Below are 16,799 nucleotides of genomic sequence, written 5' to 3' on the forward strand. Positions count from 1 at the left end.
AGCTCAAACACGAGGAGAACGCGATTTGGAAATAAATTCATAAGTATTTTCCTGTTGGCCTTCTTTAGGCACATGGCTATTTTGATTGAAAGTTGTGATCTCAAGTTTTGAAAGTCAGCATTTAAAAAGTAATGTTCTCACACCCGTTCACTGTGAATTAATGCTCTAAAAGAGGTCAAGTTTACAGTATATTTTTATTTGTCGTATGATACAGGCTAAGGGTAAGAGCCTCTCCTCCCACCCCTAATGAAATCTCTACAGGTGCTTGAAATTTTATCAGGAGTGACTGTGTGCTCAGGCACTGCTCATCTTTGCCGGATTCTTACGTAGCAAATACTTCTGGGAAGGGAAGGGTGGACGTAAGTGGCACTGGATTATGAATAATTTAGAGGAACAGTCTTCTCAGAGAATCCTGAGAGTCCTGGATGCCTTTGGAAGAAGGGGTTGCTGAAGGCAGGCGCTTGGCAGGATGGGGTGGGAGGGTGGAGAAGGCTAAGATAGAGTTACCAAGCCCCAATTTCTCTGCCTCGAACAGACTGCTGCCTAGGTGGCATGCATTAGGCTGAGGTGATGTTAAAATAACCAATTCCGTACTGGCTTTTTATTGTGGAGAGAACATTTTGTTCCTATCATATGATATCATACATTCTTTGTGTGTGTGTGTGTGTGTGTGTGTGTGTGTGTGTGTTTCTACACACATCTCCACAAAGAGTATTTCTTTACCTCTAAAATAACTCCAGCCTCCTGCTTTGAGGTCTTTCTCTTACAAGAACTTTCAGCTTTTGTGATTTTCCTTTGGCACGGAGTACCTCTTCCAGCCCTTCCTTCTCACCCTATTTTCCAAGGGCCAGCAGACAGTGCTGGCGTGCGCCTGGGCCTGTAAGGTTGCCGGCCCGCTGTGGGAAAATTCCAGCTCGGGCGGGGACCATGCTGGTTGTTCACCAGGTGTTGAACGGACCGCAGAGCGGAGCTGCCCCACGGCCTGTGCTTTCCTCGTTTGAATAGCAAGCTTATTTCCGTCTTTGATTTTCTGAAGGGCACTTGGTCTCTCCTTTTCATGTGTGCCTTGGCCCGGGGAAAACTAATCCAACTCCGAAGCCCTGAAGAGTTACATTCGAGGGAGCTGCCTTTGTTCAGGGAGCTAACACAGTGTGATTTTATTATTCCCGCAGAAAGCCAGGGCCTGCTTGGCGGTTCAGATGAAAAGCTCTGTGACTAACAGGATTCTTTCTTCGTTTCTTTCTTTTTTTGGGTTACATTTCTCCCATTAGCTGCCAGGTTGTTTCACAACATTTCTCCGGGCCGAAGTGATTTATCACGCAGGGGGAAAGAGAAGCGGGGACTGTCTGCTCTCCTTTTACCTCTTGCCAGCAGGGCTCCTGCTCCTGCAGGCGGGACAGGCCAACAGCCGTTACTTAGGTGGGGTGAGGCGAGAAAAGGAAAGTTGACTCACAGCGGTTACCGATCTGGAGAAGGCCCGGGATATGGGGCAGTGAGCCAGTTGGGGTGCAGTCTGCCTCCTGGTTCTCCCTCCTGGAGCCAAAGGCTGTTGGAAGACAGGGCTTTGTTTTGCAGCCAAAGTCAAGATGGAGGTCCTTCTGCTGTGGTCCTGGGGATCTACTCCGTACAGATTTTACAGTGCGCCAGAGGCTGCTGACCTGGAACCGGAGTGGCCAGGCATTCTGTCTCTTTTAAGCCTCCGTTGCAGGCTTCCTCCCCGACCCCCTAAGCTACTTGGCGGGATCCCAGGGGATACCCCCAGGCTGTTGAAGGCTTCTCTTGTTGCAGTGTCCCGTCTTGCTCTCCTCAGTCACTCTTTTCTTCCCAACCGCTTCACGAGATGAACATGTGTTTTTGAAAATAAGTGGCAGTCGGGCAAATCCAATTAGTAGCTTAGTGTCATGACAATAGCTGAAGAGCCAGGTGATAAAAGCCTCTCTAGTCTTGACAGCTTGCAGAGGTCCACCTGAAGACCAGGTGAGCCTTGGGCAAGGAATGAATTGGAGGTAGGCGCTAATTTGCTAACAAGGTGGCCCAACCAGATGTCAACCAGCGCAGAACAAATGTAAATACGGTCCCTGCCCCCCCCCCCGCCCCCCATCCCACTTGGGGAAATCTGTGCTGATGAGTCCTCCAGCTTTCAGCCTCTGTGGGTGGGCTCCATCTAACCCCTAGAAGCACCGCAGTTTCTGAGCTGGTCCTGACGAGTAGAGAGTGTACCAGTGTTCTATAAAGGTGTAACCAGGAAAAGAGAGACCGTGCTGAGCAGTTGAAACAGAGGGAATTTAATGCACGTAACTGTTTATACAGGAGGGTGGGGGGAGAGCTGAGAACCCAAAGAACAGTAACAGCTGAAAGCCACAGTTACTTCTAAACTGGAGGCCAACAGGGGGGAGATGCTTGTTTACTAAAGTGGGGGAGGCATGAGGGTCGTGTGGTGGAAAACCACCTTGGGTCTGTCTGGTGAAAGCTGGAGCCAGAGAGGAGATGCCAGAGACACTGCCTTCGGCAGAGAGGGCGGTGGGGGGGGCAAAATACCCCGGGAAACACAGCTCACAAGGGTCAGTCTCCTGGGATCCAGCACAGAGCAGCAGAGATAAGGGCTGACCCAGGCAAGGAGGCTGTGTGTGCAGGTGGGGGGGGGAGAGGGGGGTAGGGAGACATCACTCGAGAGAGCGCTCCCACTCAGAATCGAGTCTTTCTGGGAGCAAAGCTTGTGTGTGCAGTACCAGAAATGACTCCTGGCTGCCATGAAATCTAACACTCCTGTCAGCGGCTAGTACGGGAGAGCGTAGTGGTCAAGAGAATTACTGTATATAGTTCTTGCTAGGAATGTGGGTCACATGGATGTATGCATTTATTCAAAAAGCACTGAACTATAATATTTAATTTATACCTCAATAAAACATAAAAATATACACACCTAAAGAACATCAGGCTCTGGAATCCCACTGTCTGTTTGCGAATAGCTAGCTCCAGACTGAATTGTGTCTCCTCCTTCCACCCCCCAAGTTCATATGCTGAAGCCTTAGCTCCCAATGTGACTGTACTTGGAGATAGGGCCTTTAAGAAGGTCACTAAGGTTAAATGAGTTTATAAGGGTGGGCCCCTAATCTGATAGGATGGGTGTCCTTATAAGAAGAGAGAGAGAGGTGCCTGGGTGGCTCAGTCGGTTAAGCGTCCGACTTCAGCTCAGGTCATGATCTCATGGTTCGTGGGTTTGAGCCCCGCATCAGGCTCTGTGTTGACAGCCTGGAGTCTGCTTCAGATTCTGTGTCTCCCTCTCTCTCCACCCCTCTGCTTGCCCTCTGTGTGTGTGTGTCTCTCTCTCTCAAAAATAAATGAACATTTAAAGAATTTTTTTAGTAAAAAAAAAAAAGAGAAAGAGAAGCCAGTGATCTTTCTTTTCCCCACATGAAAGAAAGGCTGTACGAGGGCGACAAGAAGGCAGCCGTCCGCAAGTCAGGAAGAGAGGCTTCACCAGAGAACAACTCTGCCAAGCACGGCCATCTTGCTCTTTGAGCCTCCAGAATGCCGAGGAAATGAATTTTTGTTCTGAAACCACCCAGGCCGTGGTGCTGTGCTGCAGCAGCCTGAGCCGACTAATATACTGGGCTGTGTGATTTTGAGCAAATCACACATCTGCCTACCTTAGGTTCTTCATCTGAAAAATGGAGATAATAAAAATTCCCCCCTCACGGGGTTTTTGGGAGAATGAAGCAAAATACGAGCACTCCCCATCCAGTAAGTAAGCACCTATAGCTCTTGCTGTTCAGACCCTTGAACTTCTGCCTCGGTATCCCTGCCTGGAATTCTGGGTCCCACCTATCCTCAGGTGCTGTCTCCAGCCCCTTAGCCTCCTCCAGCCAACATTTGGGGTCCAGCCGGCATTGCTCAGAACTGTCACCGGCCTTTCTTTTAGCTGTCTGTGCTCCACTTGGTGATGCCATCTCCGCCCCGAGAGTGTCATGTCCTTACAATTACGCACTTTGGTCCATTTACCTAGTGGCTTGTGGCTGAGCCAGCCGTATCAGTTTCCCATGACCCCTTCCTTTCTGGTCCTGGTTCCATCCCACCAGCCTGGGTGCTTAGGTTGGCCCAGCATACTGCTCACCTCCTTGAGTGATGCAGGCTACTTGTGCAGACGCTCGGGGCTGTGGCCGTTCTAGATTTTTCTGTCTAGAAATGCACTGGGCTGGAGAGGGGTGAGTGGATGAGCTTGCTTTTATTTGTATAGCAAACATGCTGTTTTGTTTGTTTGTTTGTTTGTTTAAAACTTACACTGTGGACTTACTAGGGTTGGCTTTTGGGGAAATGGAAACTATGTTGGGGGGGGGTTGGGGGCCGTAGTCAGAGGCAGATTGGATACAACTTCCCAGCCTCAGTCCCTTACTGGGCACGTTGTTGCTAGTTTTATGTGGTCTTGGAATCTGTGGTTGCTGTCTGAGGTTTGCTGGGTCGTTTGTAAAGCAGGGGATCTCAAGTTTGTAATGAATCCCGCCTATTAGTTTTCAGTTACCGCATATCTCAAATTTAATGGCACAAAGCAACACACACTTATTAGCTCAGGGTTTCTGAAGTTTTTAGCCTCTTAAAATTACATAAATGGCATAAGCTGGTAAGAACAAGTTTAAACATCGAGAAGATTATAAAGTAAACATGATGCGTGTGTCCCGAACCTACTCTGTTCCAACTCTCCCAGAGAAATGATGACCCAGTCTTACTAGTTACTGTCAGTACCTCTATCCGCATTTTTTTTGCATGCTTAGAGGAACATATGCTCACACGCTACACTCCCTCTTTTTTTTTTTTTTTTTTTTTTAACAAGGACGTGCTCATACTTCACTTAGGTGGGACTTCTGTTTGCAAGTGATAGAAACTCTACCTCGACCATTTGGGGCAAAAAGAGGAACTCACTGGCAGAAGAATTTAAACCACAGGACTCAGTCTCTTGGCCTTTTGTCTCTGCTTTTCTCAGACCAGCATTCTCCACAAGCTGGAACTCTGGTCACGAGAAGCTGCCTGGCTCCCCACTCCAGGCTTCCCGTGCAGACGGCTTATCCCTTGCCTTCAGCTAAATAAAGCATTCCCAAGAAGGATGTTGATCGGTCATGAGTATCATTTAAGGTGTTTTTGGGGGGGAACCTGGGTGGCTCAGTCGGTTAAGCATCTGACTTTGGCTCAGGTCATGATCTCTCAGTTTGTGAGTTCGAGCCCAGCGTCAGGCTCTGTGCTGACAGCTCAGAACCTGGAGCCTGCTTCGGATTCTGTGTCTCCCCCTCTCTCTGCCCCTCCCATGCTCATGCTCTGTCTCTGTCTCTCAATAATAAATAAATGTTAAAAAAAAAATTAAAGTACTTTTGGCTGCAAATAACAGAAACCCCAAGAGCGAGTGACTTAATAGGGGTTTATTCTTTTCATGGAACAAGATGTCTAGAGGTACATGGTTGTTCTTGTAGCCCAGTGATGCCATAGATCTGGGTCAGTTTCTTGGCAATTCTCTTTGTCTTCCCCTCGGGGTTGCAAGGTGGGTACAGCAGCTGTAAACATCATGTTCTCATTTGACAGTGTCTTTTTTTTTTTTTTAAGTTTATTTATTTGGAGAGAGACTGAGACAGTGTGAGTCAGAGAGGGGCAGAGAGAGAGGGAGAGACAGCGAATCCCAAGCAGGCTCCGCGCTGTTAGCACGGAGCCTGATGTGGGGCTCGAACTCATGAAACCGAGAGATCATGAGCTGAGCCAAAACCAAGAGTCGAACTTAACTGAACTTAACTGACTGAGCCACCCAGGCAGCCCAGCTTCTCTCAAAAGCAAAACCTGAGACAAAGGCTTTTGTGATGGCAAGGAGATGATGGCAGGGAGCAGGGGTAAGGACTGAGGGAGTGAATCGGGGAAAGAGGGACAGCCAACAGAAGGATGCATTACTGACCTGCTGGCACCTCCCGAGGGGCTTATGAACTACATCTCAGGACTGTCTGCTGGGGGACAAAGAGGGAAACATTTTTCTATCCACAAGCTCCCTCCTCCCCTATCAAAACAATATGACAATAAATGTATTTTCCAGTCAGCGTATGTGTATGTGGTATACACAGTCCATAACCACATCATCATACAGATGAACCACACTTACGTATTCTATTAATGGATATTTACACTGGTTTTATATCAAGTTGTCATAAACATTGAAAGGGCCCCCCCCCCCCCCTGCCCCGCTCTGGTCCCAGAACCAAGGAACTTTCATCCCATTTCAGGACTTTGGCACATTGAAAAAATATAGCAATATTTCATCTTGCCAAAACATAACTAATTCACACTAACCTATTCAGAGCAAAAATAGAAAAGAGGTAAAAATAGCTTCTAAGTAGCCAAATAGGTGTCAAAGAGTCACAAATTCCAGCTGGAATGGGCAGTCGTGTGTGCGATGTCACTCCGGCTTGGGCTGAAATCTCACGTACTTGTAAGAGACAGCTTTGTTAGCCTGTCCAATCTCACTTTGCTTACAGTTCTAACTAGCTTGGTATCCTAGTCACTATTTCCACAAATGACAAGGGGAAGGAAGCCACTCAAGGAAGCCACACTGCCAGCTCAAACCAGAAGGGGACCACAGACGGCAACAAAAACAACACAGCAGAAACAACAACCCAAAACCTTTTTTTTTTAAATGTCCCAAACATGCAAAAGAATACTGGTATTTTACCGACTCTGTGGAACAGGAAAAGAACGGAGGTTCACAGCCAGAAAGAATTGTCGCAATCACGTTCGGAGTGCTCTTTCCAAGGCGTGGAAATGAAGGATTTGTTTTTTACTGTTGTATCTTTTCACGCAGTATTGATTCAGTACCATTGTTCTTGTTGCGCAATATTTTGGAGAGATTTCCCAATATGTAGGTTTCGAATGATGAAAACGTTGATTCTAAAATCTCTGGGGAACATCACTGTCCAAACAACTGGTTTCCATGGAGTTTTAGCCGAGAAGTTTCATCCAGCAAATTGGTTGGGTAACCACAGAGAATGATTTCTCTGCCTCTCTGCACGAGGGGGTGATGCTGACCAGACTTCGCCTGAAACCAGGGCGGTGGTGCTCCATTTCGTGAGTACGCGGGGACAGTCACCGGCCATCCTTGCACAGTGATGGGTTAAGTCAGGTAAGCAAGTATTGAGACTTTTATCCATCCTCCTAGAAAATTTCCAGAAATGTTAGAGGTGAGCTGGAATGGAGGGGGCAAGAAAATAATCTGTCTCCAGTAGGAAAGGAATTTGGGAACTTTTTCTGCGAAAGTTCTATATATAACAAAATGTCACTCATTTCTTGCTCAGTTTGTCTAATTAGGAAATGGTTATATCCCAGCTGTGGCATCAGTTAACCAGGATATTAGTGGCTTCGTGAGTGTGTGTGCATGTGTGTGCTCCCAGTGCTCCCTTGAAATTTAGTTAGTAGCATTGACTAGAGAATTTTTTTGCTTTGTTCCAGAATCTTGTTACTTATTATTGTTATTAATGTTACCACTCCATTTTGGCCATTCACTTCTTGCCCAGTATTTCTTCCTCTGTTCTTCCTGGGTGTTTTGTTTTGTTTTACATGTTGTGGTAGACCAAATAAGGGCCCCCTGCAAAGGTATTCCTGCCCAGAAATGGTGTGTATGTTTCACTACATGGCAAGAGGAATGGAGGCTGCAGATGGAATTAAACTTGCTCATCAGCTGGCCTTAAAATAATGAGATTATGCTGGATTATCTGGTGGGCCAGTGTAATCATGGGATTCCTTTACAGGGCAAGGCAGAGGCAAAAAAAAAAAAAAAAAAAAAAACACACAAAACAAAACAAAACTCAGAAACAGGGAAATGGCACTGTGAGGAAGGCCTCCCACGGATGACTTTGAAGGGAGCCACAAGCTAAGGCATGTGCAGCCTTTGGAAGTGGAAAAGGGGAGAAAAATAGATTCTTTTCTAGAGTCTCCAGAAAGGAATGTAGCCTTGCTGACACCTTGGTTAGTCCAGGGAGACCCATGTGGAACTTCTGACTTCCCGAACTCTGAGATAATCAATTTCCGTTCTCTTAAGCCACCGTGTTTGTGATAATTTATTCCGGCGGCAATAGAAAAAATGAAAGCATGTGTTTATAAATTACATTTAAGACGTATTTATGAAGTGTTTGCTGTGTGCTCAACATTGTGCGTGGGGAGAAGATACAAAAGTAACGGAAATGTTGTCACACCTTCTCACAAGTGATTGGTATTTCAGAGGATGAAATAAAGTTTATTTCTGTTATACACACTATTAGCTATCATTATGTAATGCTCATAGTTGCATAGGCAACGTGATTGATCTAATCATCCATGTTTCTTGGTGCCTTTTCTGTGCCAGGCACTGTGTATGCAATAAGGGAGATACAGTGCTGAACAGATACAGTTACTTAATATGACCAGGAAGAATTGTTCATTTCTACTACAACCCAGTCTGCTCCTCCTGCAATATTTTCCTAATTTCCCAGTTCCTCAAACTCCAGATCTACAAAATCATTGGAGCAAAGGTTTTCAACCAGTGGTGTATGTGATTGCTGTGGTGGACGTGAAGGGGCAGGTGAAAATACAATGCCTAGCCCTGCCCCTGGAGATTCGGACCCAGTAGTCTGAAGAAGCATTGGGCTATAGGTTTTTTGGTAAAAGCTCCCAATGTAATTATTTACCTTGTTTTAGAGAGTGAGATAAATAGAGCACTAATGGGCTACAAAAGAAATTACATGTTAAATATTTTTTTAAATGTTTATTTATTTTTGAGAGAGAAACAGAGAGATAGAGAGAGAGAGAGAGAGAGAGAGAGAGAGAACGAGCAGGAGAGGGACAGAGAGAGAGGGAGACAGAGGACCCAAAGCAGGCTCTGCACCGACAGCAGAGAGCCTGACGTGGGGCCCGAACTCATGAATTGTGAGCCAAAGTCGGGCGCTTAACCGACTGAGCCACCCCGGCACCCCTTGTCTTTTATTATCATATAGGTGGTATCATGTTATTTAATTACAATGTAATATGATTATAAATTAACAACAAGAGAGTCACTCAAAATCTATACATTTGGGAATTAAAACACATTCCTAAGTAATTCAGTTTTTGGATAAAAGAGGGAGTCAGGGGGCGCCTGGGTGGCTCAGTCGGTTAAGCGTCTGGCTTCGGCTCAGGTTATGATCTCGCGGTCCGTGAGTTCGAGTCCCGCGTGGGGCGCTGTGCTGACAGCTCAGAGCCTGGAGCCTGTTTCAGATTCTGTGTCTCCCTCTCTCTCTGGCCCTCCCCTACTCATGCTCTGTCTCTCTCTGTCTCAAAAATAAATAAACGTTCAAAAAAAATTAAAAAAAAAAAGAGGGAGTCAGGGTAAAATCGCAAAATATTCAGAATGAAACTGCAAGGAAAGTAGCAGGTATCAAAACCGTAGAAAGCAGCCCACGTGGCATTCAGAGAGAAATTTCTCGCCTGAAGGTTATTAGAAAACAAGAAAGATTGAACATCAAGTACCCAGCTTAAAAAGATACAAAAGAAACAACAACAACAAAATCCCGAAGAACGGACGAGTTTGCAGACGTTTAAATACAGAAGCAAAATTAATGAAGCAAAATGATCTTAGTGGAATTAAGAAGACCCCAAATTTGTTCTTTTAAAAAAAATGAATGAAACAAACATCGGTTTTAATAAATAAATGGTATTCGTAGTGACAGCAGCGACAGTGGTAGTAATAATTCAGAAACGTGTATATGATGCTCGGTGTCAGACATTTATTCCCCGCTAGGCATGCGTGTGCTTCCTTACGTTTCTGGGCCCTCTCATCCGTGAGTCAAATGCTGGCCCTTGAACTGTCAGCAGAGTAGCAGATGTGCTGGTCAGAGCCTGTGTGGGATCCTGTCGCTCTGTTTTTTCCGCTCCCGGTGCTGCTGTGAGCTTGCAGGCCAGGTGCCGAGATAGTGAAGCAGCCTGGATGACTATGTCCCCAAAGAAGGACGGGTACTCTGGGGAGTTGTTCAGTTGACATAGCCCTCTGTGGGAGCAAGAAATGTAACTTTCCTGGGCGAAGTCACTGGCTCACGTTTTAATGCAGCATAAAAACGTGACTCCTCCTGACTGAGCCACGTTTCATAAAATGTGTGCGTTCTAGAGTACCTCTCGGTCATTAGATAGATAAACACCTACAACTTGGTCAATGCATTGTGAAAGTGTAGCTGCAGGAAGAGAGTGGAAAAGGAAGAAGCTGAACTCTTCAGAGTTTGTTAATTTTCCTGCTCATTGCCAGACAAATATGGCTGAAGTCCCAATCATTTACCGAGACCTACTGGCCCAGGTTGTTTGTGTCCACAAAACATACATACACCTCAAAGCCTGAAGTAGGGAAGGGTTTCCAGATTTCTTCACTGTCTTCTGTTTAGAATATTGCTTTGAATTTGTTCATGTACTGTTGCTTTAGAAAGATAGTAAGACTCGCCATCAGCTCCTTTTTTTTTTTTTTAAATTTTTTTTTTTTCAACGTTTATTTATTTTTGGGACAGAGAGAGACAGAGCATGAACGGGGAGGGGCAGAGAGAGAGGGAGACACAGAATCGGAAGCAGGCTCCAGGCTCTGAGCCATCAGCCCAGAGCCTGACGCGGGGCTCGAACTCACGGACCGCGAGATCGTGACCTGGCTGAAGTCGGACGCTTAACCGACTGCGCCACCCAGGCGCCCCCATCAGCTCCTTTTTTGAATGTCTAATCCCGATAGGCTATTAATGTGATTTATCGCAATGAACTCGTTACAGCATTTTCCACCAAAATGAGAAACTGGAAATAAAACACAACTGACGGGTCCCTGCATTAGGTGACTTGTAACTGAATTTGATCTGATTTCAATGCTAATTCTCATGTTCAGAGTGCAAAAGGGCAAGCCACTCATTCACATTCGTTGAGATGCTAGTTCCGTATTATTTGTGTAAGTACGTTTGAAAGTCTCATAGTTCTGAAATGTATGGAATATTGAAGCATGCAGTGGTTTGGCATATGAAGTCAGCTTGTCTGAGTTCATATCCTAACCGTAGCACCTTGCTAGCTGGGTGAACATGGGCATTATTAAATCATTATTAAACTGAGACTCAGTTTCCCGTTCTGTAAAGTGGGAGCGACAATAGTTACCACCTCAAGGAGTTATGGTGGGGGTTAGAGGTGACCCTCCACGTAAACTGCTCAGTAGGTGTTGTTGTGGATGCTGGTGGTGGGGTGGTGACGCTTATGACCGGGCAGGTTTGAGAGTAGTCCGGTCACACGGGGCTGGCCCTCAGGAGCAGCTCTGCCTCTTACTGCCTGGGCATCTTTGAGGAACGTACCCTCTCTCATTTTCCATTTTCTCACACATGAATGAGGATGATTATAGTTATCTGGTACACCTGTTGGGAAGATGAAATCAAATAGAGTATTAAAAATAGTGTTTAGCAAAGAGATGGGTACACAAGGCACTTAAGAAGTGATAGCTATTATTATGAAAACCGAAAATTGGAAAACTGCTATTTAGTTTACCTATATAGCACAGATATCATTCAAACTAATATTCCCTCTTACCATGACCTTCCACTCCTTCCTGTGGCATTAAACATCGCGATTATTATTTTCTGAATTACAGGTTAGATTCTGATACCAAGAGTTCCAATATGCTATCTGATTTTTTTTGTTTTTATATTTTTTTAATGCCTACGTTTCATGAAGTTTCATACTTGGAAATTTGAAAATCTTTTTATTGTCGTGATACAGACTTGACTTGTCCCCCCTGGGTTTCACTTGCAGTCCACGTTTTTTGCTTTTCCTCTTTTTTCTCCTTCCTTCCTTTTCCCTCAGTCTTCCTTCTAATCTTTCATCTTTGACTTCTTCCCTTTCTTCTTTATAATTAGAGACACGTCCCCACTATAATCCTGGAAACTCCCTGTAACACGAAGGACTAGATCTGTTCTGTGGAACAGCAACACCGAGAAAGCAACCTCAAGTGAACGCTGATCTTTTTGGGTACCATATGTCCATTTAATGATCATCTACTCTGCCACACAGAGGCTACTATGGCGCCTATGGTTTTTGCTCTCATTTCTGCCTAAACTTGACATTCTTCCAATGCACTGTTAATTTCAGGTTGCAAACGTTGGATGCTTTTTTAACCTATGCTTCTTTCTTCGATGCTGCTATAAACCTATTAGCCCTCAATTGTCTCTTGCTTACTAATTTTAAGTCTTTAAAGAAGATGACGCAACCAAATCTAGTTTTGCAAAGTACCTCAACAATATAAAAAGGTATTATTGCTTTTGGGTCAAGTCCTGGCCACACAAGGAAAGTGTTCCAGGCAAAGCCAACAATTTCTTCCTCAGTTGCCAAGACTATATCCACTTGTTTATTGGCACCAAGTTGTGGGTGAAGCTGAGTTATCTAGATTGCCTCCAATAAAGAAGATTCTCACTTTCTGAAAACGGTATGTTTCATTTCTGGAGAGGAGCAAGTACCAATGGTGTTGATGCTACTGTTAATATTAACAGGTATCGTGTGGGGCTTATTGCCTTTTCTCTGAAGAAGGGAAGGTCATTGTGAGGTTCGGGGAACTGTGCAGGGAATCCTTTCTCCAGGCACATCTGACAAGGCTCTTGGGAGAACAAGGGTGGGAGAAGCAGGAGCAGATTTGTGGTCAAGGGGGCAGAGTTGTGCCCATCCATTTTGGGGGGGCAAGATGGCATAATGGGGAAGAGCCCAGGCTCTGGAGGCAGACCTAGCCCGCTTCAAGAGCCAGCTTTACTGTTTGTTAGTTGTATATGACCTTGTATAATTGTCTAACTTCGCCAAGCTTTGGTTTCTTCATCAATTATTTTTTTTAACGATTTATTTTTTAAAAAGTTTTATTTTATTTATTTTGACACGGAGAGAAAGCGGGGGGGGGAGAGAGAGAGAGAGAGAGAGAGAGAGAGAGAGAGAATCCCAAGCAGGCTTCTCACTGTCAGTACAGAGCTCGACGTGGGGCTTGAACCTCAAACTCACAAACCATGAGATCATGACCTGAGCTGAAAACAAGAGTCAGACACTTAACCGACTGAACCACCCAAGCGCCCCTCTTCATCAGTTAAATAAAAGCAATAATGGTGGCTTTCCTTCAGGGCTATGGTGAGGATTGAGAGAGAGCATGCATGGAAACCATTCAACACCGGGCCAGGCACATGTCGAGCTCAGTAAATGTTTAGTATTGTCATGGCTGGTTTTAGAATTACTATTATGTTACTATCCTTACTAAATTCTACAATTTAATAATTTAGGTGAGGGATGAGGGGTTTTTGCCTCTTCCAATCGGTTGTGTGATCCTTGACTTCCACCCCTGGCTTTAAAACAGGAATGGCTTATTTCTGGTCATGTGTTTTGTTTTTGTTTTTTTCTGTCTGTTTGACTATAAAGAGGATAAATCATCATCTGTCCTTCCTTCCCACTCTTTTTCTTATCCATTTGAATACAATAAAACACCTTGCCTAATGTGGGATTCGCGCTAAGCCACATAGACATCAGAGAAATGTGGTCGCTTGCTCCTGCCATTTGAAATGGGGATTTGGCTACAGTGAATCCCTGCTGATGAGAGAGAGTTCTAGAGGTCTCAGGGCCCTGACTGTTTGGGTCTGAAGGACTCGGGCTCTCGCTACCTCTAGGGGTGATTTCATTTTTGGAGCCTGGGGACTCTCATGGGCTGTTTTTGGTCTGGTGTCAGGGGACTCTGCAGACATCTGCGTGACCTTCCCAAAGGCCTCTTCCTCCCTGATTAGCACGTGCTGGGGTGTAAGGTGAGTGTCATCTCAGTCCTCCCTGGCCTTTGTCAGCTGCATGGATGCTGGGAGCCTCCAGCTGAAACTGAGAGGTGGCCAGGAAACAAAGATCTGACAATAGACGGGGCAAGGTCAGTAGTGAAGCTGCAAGGCTGAAATCATAATGTGTGCACCGGGATCTTTTTGGCTTAAGTGACCTGTGGTTGCCATATCACTTCATTTTGTTTTTATGAATATATTTCTTTACTTACAGAGTGATTTCACATTGAGTAGAAAAATGCAGTCTTTCCCTCCCCGTGTTTTCCTTTACTGTTACGTGCCTATCACATTTGCAATGCCTCTGACACATCGATCACCAGATATGTGACCCCCACCAAGCAATTCTCTGACACCAGTGGGTGTTCTACAGTTCGACTTAATTCTGACATTACTTACCTGGGATTAGGGTCAGATCCCACAGGTCAACAGTTCGGTCAGGAAACGCAGACTGTAGGTCCCCAGGCTACCCACAACTTCTATCCAATTGACTATTGAAGTTCTTATGGCCTCTTCCTCAGGTTTGATTAGTTTTACTAGAGCGGTTCACAGAACTCAGGGAAACACTTATGCTTAACAGTTTATTGAAGGATCTGATGAAGGAAACAGGTGAAGAGCCGGGTGAAGAGATACATAAGGTGAGGTCTGGGAGGGTCCCAAGCTTCTGTCCCCATGGAGTTGGGGTGTGTCACCCTCCAGTACATGGATGCGTTCACTAGCCTCGAAGCTGCCTGAACCCCATTACATGGGGATTTCATGATGATTTCATGAGACACGATCAGTGATTAGCTACATTTCTAGCCCTTCTCCTTCCTCAAGAGAATGGAGGGTGGGGGGTGTGGAGCTGGAAATTCCAAGCTTCTAATCATGGCCTAGTCTCTCCTGTGACTACCTTTCATCCAGGAGACATCCAGGAGCCCACCCGGCTTCCCCTTATTAGAACACAAGACATCCCTATCACCTAGGAAGTTACAAAGGAGCTCTGTGCCAGTAATTGGGGGGCAGAGACCAATATGTATTTTCCATTACCTTACATGCACACATCAACTGGTATGATCGTCACAATGACCTTATTTATTTATTTATTTATTTATTTTAATATCAAATGTATTGTCAAACTGGTTTCCATACAACACCCAGTGCTCATCCCAACAGGTGCCCTCCTCAATGCCCATCACCCACTTTCCCATCCCTCCCGCCCCCCATCAACCCTCAGTGTATTCTCAGCTTTTAAGAGTCTCTTATGGTTTGGCTCCCTCCCTCTCTAACTTTTTTTTTTTCTTTCCCCTCCCGCATGGGTTCCTGTCAAGTTTCTCGGGACCCACATAAGAGTGAAAACATATGGTATCTGTCTTTCTCTGTATGGCTTAGTTCACTTAGCTTAACGCTCTCCAGTTCCATCCACGTTGCTACAAAAGGCCATATTTCATTCTTTCTCACTGCCACGTAGTATTCCATTGTGTATATAAACCACAATTTCTTTATCCATTCATCAGTTGATGGACATTTAGGCTCTTTCCATAATTTGGCTATTGTGGAAAGTGCTGCTATAAACATTGGGGGTGCAAGTGCTCCTATGCATCAGCACTTCTGTATCCCTTGGGCAAATTCCTAGCAGCGCTATTGCTGGGTCGTAGGGTAGATCTATTTTTAATTTTGTGAGGAACCTCCACACTGTTTTCCAGAGCGGCTGCACCAGTTTGCATTCCCACCAACAGTGCAACAACAACCTTTTGAGGCAGGCAGGGGCAGTCTTGGCTCCTATGTAACAAAGAGGAAAATGGAGACTTTCCCTAATAAGGCTTCCTAATTAGGTGGCTCCTGGCTCCCCTTCCAAGTTTAGAGTGTTTTTGGCTGGGCTGACTTTTATTGCTAGGTAAAGACAATGGTGTGGCTTGAGGTCCATTGGGACAATCTCCAGGCACCAAATTACTTCTACTTTTCTGTAGTGATTTTCTGAAATTCTATCATTTTGAGTCAATCATACCTTTGATTGAGCCAGTGTCTCTCCAAGCCCTCTCTTTCAAAATGCAAAGACTCCCTAGCAGGGGGAGATAAGTCATAAATGGCAAATCAGTTTGTCCAATTAATTTCTCTCTTGGCAGCCAGCTGAGACTCGGGTGGTTAAGGATGGAAATGTCGATGGCAGATGGGGAGAAGGAACCTCTGGAGTTTGAAGCCCTGTCTGAGAAGAGCAGACCTCAGAGAGTGTATTGGTTTTCTATTGCTCTGTAAGAATGACCACAACTTGGTAGCTTAAAATAACACACATTTATCATCTTGCAGCTTCTGTAAGTTAAAAGTCAGGGCATGGCTTAGCTGGGTCCTCTGCCTAAGGTCTCACAAAAGTCCAAGCAAAATGCTGGCTGCGCTGCATTCTTTTCCGGAATTTTGGATCTTTGTCCAAGCTTACAGGGTTTGTTGGCAGAATTCGGTTCCTTGGACCTAGGCCTGAGACCCTCACTTCCTAGAGACTGCCTGTAGTTCCCTGCCCTGTGGCCCCCTCCACAGGCAGTTCACAGCACAGCGACTTGCTTCTTCAAGACCAACCACAGACTTTCTCTCTCGAGTCTCTGAGACAGAGTGTTATACAGCGTAAGGCCACCAGGGGGGTGGCATTTTGAGATTTCACCTGAAAATCTGGATCTTGTTGGGCCCACGTTCTCACTGGGAGACAGCTGGTTGGTGAGTAGCAGGTGCCCGCTTGGACATGGAAGGACTCTTTGGTTTCCCAGACTCCTTGCCTTCCTCCGATGCTGCACTCACCCCACCACAATCTGTTCTAGTCCTTCCCTGTGCCCTCCTGTCTATTGTGGGCTTTTGAGTTCGTGACCCGGGATTACGTTCTGAAGAGGCTGAGGAAATGTATGACTCCGGGAATGGAATAAAGAGGCTGTGACTCAAGACAGGGGGTGGGGCTGCAGCAAACATGGCTCCACACCCCCTCCTGTGTCTAATTATAGCATCAAGGCGGTGGGACTG

At 45.6% G+C, this 16,799-nt stretch overlaps 1 long non-coding RNA gene across 2 annotated transcripts in view; it reads left to right on the forward strand.

Annotated features, from left to right (window-relative positions):
• The first annotated feature begins 5,789 nt into the window (after nucleotides 1-5,789).
• LOC124515333 (uncharacterized) overlaps nucleotides 5,790-16,799 on the forward strand; it is an 84,304-nt gene continuing 73,294 nt past the window's right edge. For both annotated transcript variants that reach the window (XR_006962793.1, XR_006962794.1), the window contains exon 1: nucleotides 5,790-7,144. This is a non-coding gene — a long non-coding RNA (uncharacterized LOC124515333). The remainder of the gene's footprint in view (nucleotides 7,145-16,799) is intronic.

This window comes from Lynx rufus, unplaced genomic scaffold (assembly GCF_022079265.1).
Source record: "Lynx rufus isolate CCGP_SWC_20201006 ecotype Redwood Valley unplaced genomic scaffold, mLynRuf1.p SCAF_2, whole genome shotgun sequence".
Classification (NCBI taxonomy): domain Eukaryota; kingdom Metazoa; phylum Chordata; class Mammalia; order Carnivora; family Felidae; genus Lynx; species Lynx rufus.